Source organism: Hippoglossus stenolepis, chromosome 6 (genome assembly GCF_022539355.2).
Source record: "Hippoglossus stenolepis isolate QCI-W04-F060 chromosome 6, HSTE1.2, whole genome shotgun sequence".
Classification (NCBI taxonomy): domain Eukaryota; kingdom Metazoa; phylum Chordata; class Actinopteri; order Pleuronectiformes; family Pleuronectidae; genus Hippoglossus; species Hippoglossus stenolepis.
In genome coordinates, this window is record NC_061488.1 from 3890954 (window position 1) to 3903031 (window position 12078).

Here is a 12078-nt window from a genome sequence, read left to right on the forward strand (position 1 = left end):
CGCTTATCTTAACCCCCCGTGACCCTGCCCTCTTTAGCTCTTCTCTCAGCACGTCATCCTCATGAATCAGCCCACACTCCCGTGGAGCGGCAGTGCCCTCGGGGATTTAACCACAGGTGTTCATGACCACGAGAACAGCGACCTTGACCACCGGGGAAATGTCACCAGGGATTTGTGCGACCTCGCTGAGATAAAAAAAATAAATCAAATATTTGCGGTCTATAGATCCGTGGCCATGGGAGCTCTGTGTCCATGTAATCAAATAAAAAAAAACACACCCATCATCTTTTCTGGTTTGATGTTGAACTTATTTATGGATCTATACTTCATTCTCAAGGGTTGGGAAGATTTTCGATGCGAAGCCAGAAAACAACGAGGCTTTGATTCTTTTTATTTTAGCCCTTTAGAAACCTGATGTCAAATCAATAACGCCAGCAGTCGTCCTGTAGAGTTTATCAAGAGTGAAACAAGAGGCCCATTAGCTGCACATCCATCATCGCCACTGCCCCCCCCCGACACAGATATAAGATACCAGTCTTTGTGAAGGTCGCCACGCTCCAACTTCCTGACCTCAGGGTGGCAGCTCACAAACCGCATCATCGCCGCTCGCCGCTCTCTCCCCAAACCGTGCAATTTTGGTTCAGAGGCTGAGCTTCCATTACCTCCATGGCAGCCTGCTGTTTCGTAAAACTTGAGGAGATATTAGAGGGGAAAGTGGATGTAAAATGATGCAGCCGAGAGAGGAGAGGAAGAGGAAGTAGCCGACAGGTTAAAAGGAAGAGGAGGAGATGGTGGATTTGGGACGCTGGCTGACTGATAAGGATTTGGTCTGGTCCAATTTCTTTTCCCCCTTTTCTCCGAGCTTGCAAACTCTGAAATCAATAACACGGGGAGACAGCACAGGGATAATACACCAAGGGATGAAAAACATCTCGGTGCAGAATATGCAGGTGAAATCCGAGCTCTGCTGACGACTCGAGACGGGAAGGATGACGGTGTTTGTTTGTCTGTACAGCCGTCGCTCTATTCTTCCCTCAGAGCCATGTTATTTATGCTCAGCCCCTTCCATGGCAACACCACCTTTGGTCCTCCCACCCCCCTCTGCCCTGTTCTCCGGAGAAGGGACGATGTGTTCTGCTGCTGCTCAGACTGAAATTACTGGACCTATCATTTGCGCCAGATGGGTTGGGTGGGGGGCTGGGTGGGGGGCTGGGTGGGGGGGCGTTGTAAACCCTGAGCTGAAACCTCCCAATCGTGCTTTCTATTGATCTGTGTAGAGACGTATAGATGCTGCATTGCAATGCAACACAGCAGAGTGAGCACGTATGTCACTTTATCAGAGAAACTAATGCTGGTGGTTTCATTGTCTCTTCCCCCCCCTCATCATCTGTCGTCCTCTGGCTTTGGCAGCGGAGGTCTGGGGTCTGCAGCAGCATCAGGAGACACGGGCATATGTCCTACTCGTGATCTCTTTATTTAGGGGGGGTTTTTGGAAGGGAGGGACGCGCTTGGTTTTGGGTTGGGTCTCTAAGCCGAGGTTAATTGGCAGCAGGTGAGCGGGGACACACTGTGGGGACAGGGTGAGGAGGGTGAGGAGGGCAGGGGCCACTGTACGTTTCTGATTAGAAAAAGAAATGACCAGATGTGGTCCTGTTGCTACCTGTTGAGGAGGAGGAGGAGGGAGTTTGTAGTTGACACAGGTTTCCATGACACAGTCGTTGATAACAGCACCAGCCTGTTGCTTTATGTGTGTTTGCAGACTAGTGAATTATTGATGGATACTTAGAAACATATGGTTCGTTCAAAACTAGAAGAATAACGTTCAGTATCACTTGTACAGGGGATGTAAAGATGGATGTTGATGATGCCTTTAACACGTCTCAATTAAAATTAAAATGTGCGTTCAGCCGATAAATACTATTTAACAAAGTCAGTTACGTTTATCAATGCATTTTAAACATTTTATTATCAATCTGCAAAGGATTACTTATCTTGCATCTCTCTTCTGCAATCAAGTCGATTCCCGGCTGGCTAATAACGTTAGATTGATGTCTCAAGGCTGCAGCCGGTGAAGCGTGAGAACAAAAGATCTGTCAAGCGTGTCTGCGTGTGGTTAAAAGGACAGTCACCACAAACGCTGGGTTTCCAGAAAACATCCCACTGGATTTGTTTGGGATTAGGCCAATTTCCTGCAAAATGGCGGTAATCCCGGGAGGACGCAGGTTTTAAGTCTTTCCCAGGCTGCGGGGAGGACACAGTCTGATCAGCACTGTTCCCCCATCTGTGCCTCTGCATCATCCGTGGTTCGGCTCCAGCACGATGCTCACAGTGCCAACAGGAGCAGACGTAAAATGGGATGAATTTATAACAGAGACAACCTGCTTCCTCCTGTACGGTGTAATTCATTTGTCGCTTCCGTTTACTCAATAGCATCTAAACCAAATATGCCTTTTATATGAACCTGGTGAACCTGCAGTAAATGTACTGAGGGATTAAGTGACCAGGCCCAGTGATGCTCTCCGTCTGCACGTTGGCCAGATTATGATCGGGCTTGACTCCGAGCTCACTGTTTGGAAGTTGTGAAGGTCGATACAAATTCTTTTTTCTCTTTTGGTTCATTTCATGTCATCGAGGTCTCATTTCTCTTCCTAGTCCCCAGATTTATTTGTCCTATCCGTCTTCATCTCTTGATCTCTGCCTGTCTAACCATCCATACATCCCCCTATCCATTCTTTCCCCCATATAACCCCCATAATCCTTTGCTCTGTATGGCACCAGGCATCGGATCGATTGAGCATCCGTTTCTCTGTAGCTTCCCGCATCCGGGGCTTGTTTTCCCAACTTGGATCGATACCATGTCATAATAATCCCCCCCCCTTTTCTTCATCTGTCTCCCTGATGAAGCAGCAACTCTTCCGTAATACATCTCAGTCCTCGGGCATCTGCATTTTGCACCGTCGAGCAGCTGCACATGAATGGGCATCAGTTTCTCCCGAGTCATAGGCCGCCCGGGGGGGGGGGAGCATTGATCCACGTGGTGTTGACATAGTGTTACTTATTGAGACGTGATTCCAGGCTAAATGGGGTCGACCATAATGGGCCATTTGTACATGCTGTGGGAAATCGTCATGTAGAAATGCAGCATTGCAGAGGAGCACACGTGGGAGATGGTGTGTTATCAGTGGTGCTGCTGGGAAAAGATTTATGTCCCATCTGCTAACATGGATGAGGTGGAGTTTCTTGACCTGTACTGCTGTCAGCCACCAGGAGGCGATAAAGGTGCTATGTCATCCATCTTTATAACAGATGTACAAGTTCCTGTATGAACAGCTTTTACACTTTGTAACTGCCTGTAGCTCACGTAGCTCCTGTTGCTGATGTGTCCAGAGACACCCCCACACCTTCATCTCTCACCCTGAGTGCTGCACAGGGGACAAAGGACGGCGACATGGTATTGGACGGGTAATTGCTTCAGTATTGGTGCTTGTTCCTTCTCTCATTTTTCTGCCTTTTCAATCCGTCTCTTTATTATTTCTGCTTCCTTTCTCCACCTCACACTCCTCCTCCCTGACAACCTTTGACCCGCTCCTCTCACTTGCTATTCTCTCGCCTTCTCAACGACGTCTATGACATTCCTCGAATTACACTGTTTACCTGTCTCAGCTGCATGCCGCCTCCTTCACCTCCACGTCACACCCCCCGACTCCCGGCTGCTCGGCTGTTGTTGGCTTGTCTGTTGTTCAAGAGCTGTTGGAGAGAAATGCCACCTGGACCACCCTCTTTAATTTAAGACCTGATGAGGTAGAATTGAAAGTCCTTGCCTGTGAGTGTGTGATCTAGAGTGCCACCCTTTTGTGATGGGTGAATTCAGGCATGCATGAACCGTCCCGTGGTCGTAAAATCATTACTAACATTTAAGACATTAGAGACCGATCAATACTTCTTTATCCTACAACAGATCCATGCAGGCAACAGTTTAACAACACCGATATCAAATCAAACTCCAAAGTCCTCCCCAGAGAAGCTCTATTGCATTCTTGCCACATTCCATATTTCCTGAAAGGGCAAACAACATGGTTTTACTCTGCTGTGTTCCACTGTGGAGGTTTGCTGCTCAGATCAATATCTCATTAAATGGGATTGTTAGTCTCCATTCACTCCTCATACACAGACGAGCCATTGGAGTTTTGGGGTTGTTTAGTGTGGCGTAGAAAACGTTTGAACGCTCCTAAAGTTTTGGACATTTCGCGGAGTTGTATCACAGACTGTAAGTAAAGATGGACGATGTGTCTCGACTTCCACACGGATAGGAACGCTGGCATCTTGAGCCATTGACGACATTTGGAGTCAGATTCTGCTCAATAGGGATTGGGGGAGGGACTAGAGGTAGCAAGGTCCTGCCGATACATGGACTCAACCAATCATGAGATAAATAAACACATGAACATACATCACAACTGCCTAAAATGAGAGAAACCATGTTCGAGACGTGTATTTTGACCTTTTAGTTTGGTCCATTTCCCATTTTCCAAGACACTTTGGCATTTCTTTTTCGGAAGCCGTCACGTCGACCGTCTTTATAGTCAGTCAATGAGTTATACCAAAGGCTTAGACGTTTTCTGAAAGACAACAATTCACTTGGTTTATTTTTCTTATTACGCAAAAAAAAAACTGGGGTACACACACGTCCCTCGTGCCAGCCGGGCTTAATCGTGTCAGTGGGAAACATTTGATTAAACTTTCATATCTTGCAGCTTCAGATCTCATATTCAGGTTATAGTGATAGGTTAAGAACATTAGGGGCCCTTTTTAAGAACTGAAGACATTTTGTTGTTTTCGCAAACAGGAGCAGAACTCCCTCAGTGGAATCTAGAGTTTGTAGATCGATCCCAATTCAGATAATTTGAATTGAAGTCCACTGAGACAAGCTTGTGATGTTGGTCTTGGACTGACTGGGGATAGTTTTAGCTGAGTGTAGGTTGTGTGACGCACTTGGCATGCAGTTTTTAAGTTTAAAAATTCAGACAATAATGCATTTTCGGGTGCTCTCACTTGTAAATAGTTGTAATTGACACAGTGAAGCACAGATCCACACACCCTGGTTTTCACACAAACAAACTATAATCATTTTATGAAAAAAAAAATAATCTAGGATTAATTTTAGGTCTTTTTGCAGACGTACAAATTGTGCAAATCCCAGTTTCCCAGGGACATTTGATGAAATCTCCAACCATTGTTTTCACGGGGCCAGATCCAGGTGCCTCGGAGCTGCTCCCCCTCTCAGTTTTTCCCCTTCCTGGCTTTGTAAGAAGCTGTTTTGCTGTAGCAGGACTTTTCTCTGAGGAACACAACTGGTTCCTGGGGAGGAGGGGGTGGACGGCCGTCTTCTGCCTCGCTGGTTGTAGCCCGATGACTTCATGCTCACTTTGTGACTGTCAACAACTTGGGGAGGGTCAGAAAGTGACGTTGCTTTGTAGAAATGCCGGGGAGTTGCATCGCTACCCCAGGTGGATTGAAACGTGCTCAAACAAACACCCACACGTGCATATGCATTTGTTCCAACCTATAAATTGGCTTTCAGATCATTTGGTTTACTCTATTGAGCTGCTGAAGGTACCTCCAATTCTCCGTGTGAATTAACTTGCATTGTAACAGTGAAATGAGTCAAGTCAGAGCTAACGATGTGGACTAATGATGCCATCGAGGTTCAGCTCTCCTCCACCTCAGACTCTCACACAATAGGACCTTATTCTGCTGCCTGTCTCCGGCTGTGTGCTCTGCCGTGCACAGGCCACTGCACCCAGACCTAATCACTTCAGAGCTGCTCATCTGATCACAGGGCAGCACCAAACATTCACCTTCTTACCACAGGGTCAAAGGGGCTTTCTTCACTTCCATCCAGGGCCACATGCTGTAAGAATGATGAATCTCTGTGGTGGGAGGGTGTCCAGTGTCCATCGGCCGCCAATATGAGACACATCAGTTTCTCAGTATCTGCATTTATGTTGACATTCTACGAAAAACACATTTCATTTCTTATAAGTTCTATACATTGGGTTGTATTTGCCAATTCTTTTTATTTATGGTTATTTATAGTAGAGTTTAAACTAATATCAAGCCTCAATTACATTTCTTTGTCTTGAGGGTGTAATAACGACATCTTAGGAAACATTTTATAATACATATCAGCTGATATATATGGAAACCTTTCACTCCCTGATATTGGTATCTGCCTCAGAAATCCAAATCGGTCCGGCTCTAGTGTCCAGATCAAGGTGCAGCGATGGTCAAGCTGCTCGGGAAGTCCAGTGAGATAAGCTGCCAATTCATGTGCAATAAATGAATTGGAAGAATGAAGTGAAGACTAAACTGCAGCTTCCCCCAGAGAGAAGTAGAAAGCTCTGTCAGTGGGCAACAGCCTGTAACTTTCAGTCAGGCACACACACACGCACATAAAAATGTTTGGTTCAATTGTTTATCGAACAACTGGAACGTCGCTCAGGGCAGCGCCTCCCTCTGCCAAGGCCAAACAGTCCTACACGTCCGTCTGACCTTTACAAAATTTGCACCAAATTGCACAAACTCACATTCCCATTCTCGCCTCGTCTTTCCAGTAGTTATAACAGAACTGGGCTTGTCAGAACGGAGGATGTTTTCCAGGACTGTGCGGTACAGACCAGCTTCCTCATAAATGTCAGATGTTTCTTTACCTCAAGATTATTTTCTGAGAAATGCTCTGTCTCGCTCTGATAAGGGAATTGATTGAAAAATCTGCACCACCTTTAACCAGATCCACCAAAATGTAATGATTTCTTCCCTCGGCCAGGTCGCGTCCCTCCACAAAGTTTAGTGCAGATCAATTTTGTATGTTATGCATGATCCTTCTGGAAAAAAATAGGTTTGCACACTCATAATTTATTTCTTTGTCATTAAAATTCATGAATTATTCTCTGAGAAATCAACAAAAATATCCGAAACCCTCCACTTGATCCAGATTTGAACCAGAATGTAGTGGGTTCCTCCCTGACCCAAACTGTATCCAAAACAACAGAGCTAATAACACATGATCGTTGCTCCACATAATGTTTTGCAAAAACATCTGTTGTGATGGATCAAATCTCCCACGATGCACATTTCCATTCTTGCCTCATCTTTGCAGCAGTTGTAGCAGAACTGGGCTCGTCCGAATTGGAAGATGTCCTCCAGTTCTCTCCTGCACTCACCACCAACACCACTCCTGCCCTTTCCAGGAACTCCCCCACACCCCCCCACACCCCGACCCAGCCTGAGCGTTAATCACCAGCTGTGAGCACATTGTTGTGTCTTATCTCACTGGAGCACAAGGACTCGTCAGACTTTTTATTCGGGGAGCTCCTTTCTCCAACAGCGAAAATCAAATGAGAGTGACATTCTGTGAAAGGCCATGTTATAACATGAGATCAACAGCTGACACTTTGACAAAAGTCATTGTTTCCTAATTACATGCAGCTCTTTGCTGCTTTGTGCGACGCGTGCTGTTCTCGAGGCCGAGCACGGGGAATCTGCGTCCAGCACAAAGCGGCAGCGGGGCTCCACGTGCTTGACCTTGACTCCTGCTGTCGATACGTGTCCGAGCGAGTGAGCAGAACACAGGCGCCCATCCGTCACGCCCCACACTTGCAACATCTCAGCACTTAGATGTGCACTTGCATGAAAATGATGTGCGAGAGGAGGCTGAATCGTTGTTGACAGGCTGATTAGATCAAATGTGTGTCTGAACCGTGGGCAGCCGCCGGAGATGTATTTAAATGAACGTTTGGGGAGGTGAAGGAGCTCCACATTCATATGACGAGTGGGAGAACACTTTGTAAAGTGGATGTTGTTGTTATGAGTGAATGGTTCACAGGGGAGACCATAAATGTGTAACAATGAGCAAAGTATCCTGGTTGTAACGTGTCCTCTGCCCTCGTCCACTGACAGTCAGAGACACATCTTTTACGTTGCTTTCTCGTTTAACCACGACTTCAAATTCACCTCGTGGCCTGTGATTGTTTCTAAATTACTCTCATGTCCCTGTTGACAGTCACATCTTCAGCCTCTGCAGTGAATATAATACCAGAGGAGGCGTGCAAGTGACACAATCAGGTGTGTGCGCGCTCGCAGCACAAGATCACGACTCTCACATTAAGAAAATCACATGTGTGTATTTTTGACTCTTATTCCATTTTTCCTTCTTCTGTCAATACACCCCAGCACTATTTTCCTCTCACTAAGCCGTGGGGATTTTATTCAGCAGCATCTCCTCTGGGTTGTGTGAGTAGGACGACAAGGAGATTTGTGCTATTTGCAATTTTTGTTCTTAAAACAACATCCCAAAAAGAAAGACGCAGTGGCCTTGGCGGGAGAATGTGCTTCACAGAAGCGTCACAGACGATGAACACAGTTTGGAGATCCTCTCTCTGTTGAAATTGAAATCGTCACCTTTTCCTCTCACTGAAATGTTCATAGAAACGTGTCAGTGTGCGAACACAGTTACACCTGTGGGGTGTGAATGAGCCACAGTTGGACTTTGGCTTATATTTCAATGCTAGGTCCAATAGTCATTTCAGGAATTTAGTCGTTCAAGCAGTTTTTTATTATCATCAATGGAGTTTATCTCCTTTACATGAAAACCTCCTGATGACTCAATCCTTCCTCCTTTTATGTATTTCATATCTTCTCATGAAACCTCCTCTTAAACACAGAGGAAGGTAAAAGACCCGGGAGTCGGACCTGATTCTTATCAGGCGGTTTTGGGTCAGCCTCTCCCTCCCTACTCACCAGAGTTTGTTTTCAGCAGGGTGAATAGAGGATGTTAGTCAAATACACCCACTTCTGAACCAGACGGGGGAACAATAAGAACATTGTGCGGGAGTGGAGTTGCACTGGCTCCTCGACCAGCTCTTGTTTGCTCGGGTTCTGTAGACCGCTGAGATTGCTAATAAATCTCCTAGCGTGTAGCTTGTTACAGGAAGCACCAATGAAGAGGGAGAACTCGAGGGTAGATGCACTGGCAGGCGTCCACGTCTCCTCTCATTGGTGGGCTTTTGTGTTTACCTCCACCCTGGAAGTTTGACTCATACTCCTCTCAGGGAGGGGGCGCCCTGCCAGCATGTGTTTCCACCTCAGAGAATCAGTCAATTTAATTTAGGCTTTGTAACCTTGAAATCGCCATTCATCTTTCCTCCTGTATGGATTTTTTTTTTTTGGACTGGTTGCCACCCTCTCGTTCTCTCCACGACACCGGCAGCGCTGGTGGCAGCCAGGCGCGGTGAAATACAGACTGCAATTGGATGAAGTGCAAGGCTCCCCAATGGACCTGAGCGGGGTGAAAGGATTGGGAGCCCCATGCCAGGCAATCTCTGCGATAATGGAATGTGGCCGCTCAACAGCGTTCATAAATATTCAGATGAGGGGAAACGAGGCGGCCCAAGAGATTGTTTGGCGCGGGCCGTCGATGGCATGCTCGGGAAGGAACAACAACAGCGCTGGTGTGTTGGTGTGCTGTAGGGAAGAGGCCAGGGGCTCGTTCTGCCCTGTAACGAGAGTCAGGAATGCAGAGCCGGTATTGTGCTCGTTTGTTTGATTTTAAACATGAGCCTCGTTGAGTTGATCTCCGCTATCTGAACGGGTAAAGACAAACATCCCACTGGCTCCGAGACGTGATGTACGCGAGCGGGTTGAGGCCTCGCTTCACCTCAACAATTAGCATATGCTGCAGTTTCCCCTCAAAGTGGAAGCCAGCGCTGCAATTAACGTGGCAGTGGCTAGCCACATGTGGGATAAGAAATGCTGTCCTTGTGGGTCATGGTTAAATGCTGATGCCCTAATGACTCAAAGGACTGCAGGATAAGAGCTGCTGTTAATAGAAGCAGTCATACCGAGTTGATATTTGTGCTAATATATGTCGTCTCGGCCCAGTTCCAAGGGGCTCAGTGTGCTGTTGCTGAGCAAACACCATCTTTATCTAATATTAGCGGCACAGTTAGCGCTGGCATCAAACATGTGCAAAGCATCTTCCTTTAATATTGATGATATATGACTAATGGAACTGAAATTGAAATATAAATGTAACATAGTGGAAGATTAAATCTTCCCTGTGGGTAAACTGTAGCCTGAATAAAAAGAAAAATATAATGACTTCCTTTTTCTGACAGCTAGCTCCATATAATTTAAAACAACAAAGTGGAAAAGCAAAGGACGCTACGAGTATATCTGCCTCTTTGACCGCAGTGCCACAAAGCAGCTGACCTTATATAACTCTCCTGTTTTTGTCACAGATAAACCGATGTAGACGTTTGATTTAGTTTGTTTTGCAGATGATGGAACGATTCTGCACTTCTTTATTTATCTCTCTTATTTATTTATATATATATATATATACTCGGTGCCAAGGACGAACTATTTCTCGTTCAGCGAGGTGCAGCTGTTGCAATTCAGATCATGAGCAGAAGAAACGAGAGCATGAAAATGTGAAGCAACGTGACCTTTCAATCCTGTTTTCAATGTCTCGATGTAAATAAAACTGACTGGATGAAAATCACTTAGTTAATCAACATCATGAGTGACAGACTTATTGCAAGTCAGCATTTTAACTTCTTCCGTCAATTATTCTCAACATCTACTGGATGGAACTGATGTAAAGTTGTGTACAGATATCCACATTGTCCAAAATGTTGTATCCTAATGACCTTGATGGTCTCCTGACTTTTCCTCTTGCTTGAATACTGAAGTGACTGATTCATTTAGGACCAAATACCTGCAAAGCTCATTTCCATCCGTCTCAGCTGTACTTTGTGTTTATTGCCAATTACTAAATGTCATGCTGTCACATAGCTGCAAGTATGGCTGCAGATTCTGAGAGTGGAGCCCTGTGATCAAAATATCGATCTGTGCACATTGGCTCTGCTTACAACCTTCTAATGTACAGCAGGAGCACAGAAATCTGTTTTATGGGTGGTTTACATAAGGTGAATAAACCTTGTGTCACAAAACAAGGGTGTGTGTGTGGGTGTGTGTGTGTGTGTGTGTGTGCGTGTGCGCGTGTGTCTTATGAATAATGTGCATTTGTCTCTGTATTGATCCGTTGGCTTCTCTCTGTACTGCTGCTGGTTGCCCTTGCCAACAACTTGACCTCCCGCTAATTCTATGCGATTCATGGGACCTCAGATATTCCGAAAACACACTGTGGCCCGGAGGCACCTAATGTTTAATGGTATTATTGCATATTCAGTTGTCATGTGGAATCAGAAGTGGAGTTTGAGGCAGTTCTGTGCTCCTGAATGAAGGAAGTGCCTTCGCTGAACTAGCGGCTAAGAGTTGTGGTCTTCATCACAAGGAGTACGTGTGTGTGTGCATGTTTGTGTGAGTGTGCGATTGTGTGCATGTGGTTACGTGAGCTGAGGAGGGGGATATTCTGAACGATATTTTTTGTAGACCTCTGTGGTGTGGCCGTTCCTCTGAACCCTCGGTTATTATAGGTTCGGTGAAACAGCCTCAACAGCCTCTGCGTCTTGAATATCCAAAATTCCTTCCAAGGCAAACCATTGCTTAATCTCTGAGCAAGCAACTATTTCATGGAGGAGCTCAAAAGAAGAATCCACCCAGGCCAGATAAAAAAAAAAAAAACCTCATTCCATTTTCTTATTTTGTCAGAAATGCTTCCCACTGTGGGACGAGCGTCAGTCTGTGCTGGCACCTAGATAAAGGGGATCAGCTGGCGGAGGAGAGGCGTCCATGTCCAATCTCTGCTTTGCTGTCCCCAACAGTGCTTCTTTTTTATTAACTTACTATATCTACTCAGCCGGCTGCAGGCAGAGCAAAGGATTGAGGAGGTGTGTGTGTGTGTGTGTGTGTGTGTGTGTGTGTGTGTGTGTGTGTGTGTGTGTGTGTGTGTGTGTGTGTGTGTGTGTGTGTGTGTGTGTGTGTGTGTGTGTGTGTGTGTGTGTGTGTGTGTGTGTGTGTGTGTGTGAAAGAGAGAACAAGCGGCCAAGTGAGCCAACATGCCGCTCTCTCTCAAGGACGCCCGACTCCATCGACCGAGGACCCCGTCGGTCAGAC

At 46.0% G+C, this 12078-nt stretch overlaps 1 protein-coding gene across 3 annotated transcripts in view; it reads left to right on the forward strand.

Annotated features, from left to right (window-relative positions):
- Positions 1 to 12078, forward strand: part of magi3a (membrane associated guanylate kinase, WW and PDZ domain containing 3a) — a 103651-nt gene that overhangs the window by 20972 nt on the left and 70601 nt on the right. The gene's annotated exons all lie outside the window — the stretch shown is intronic.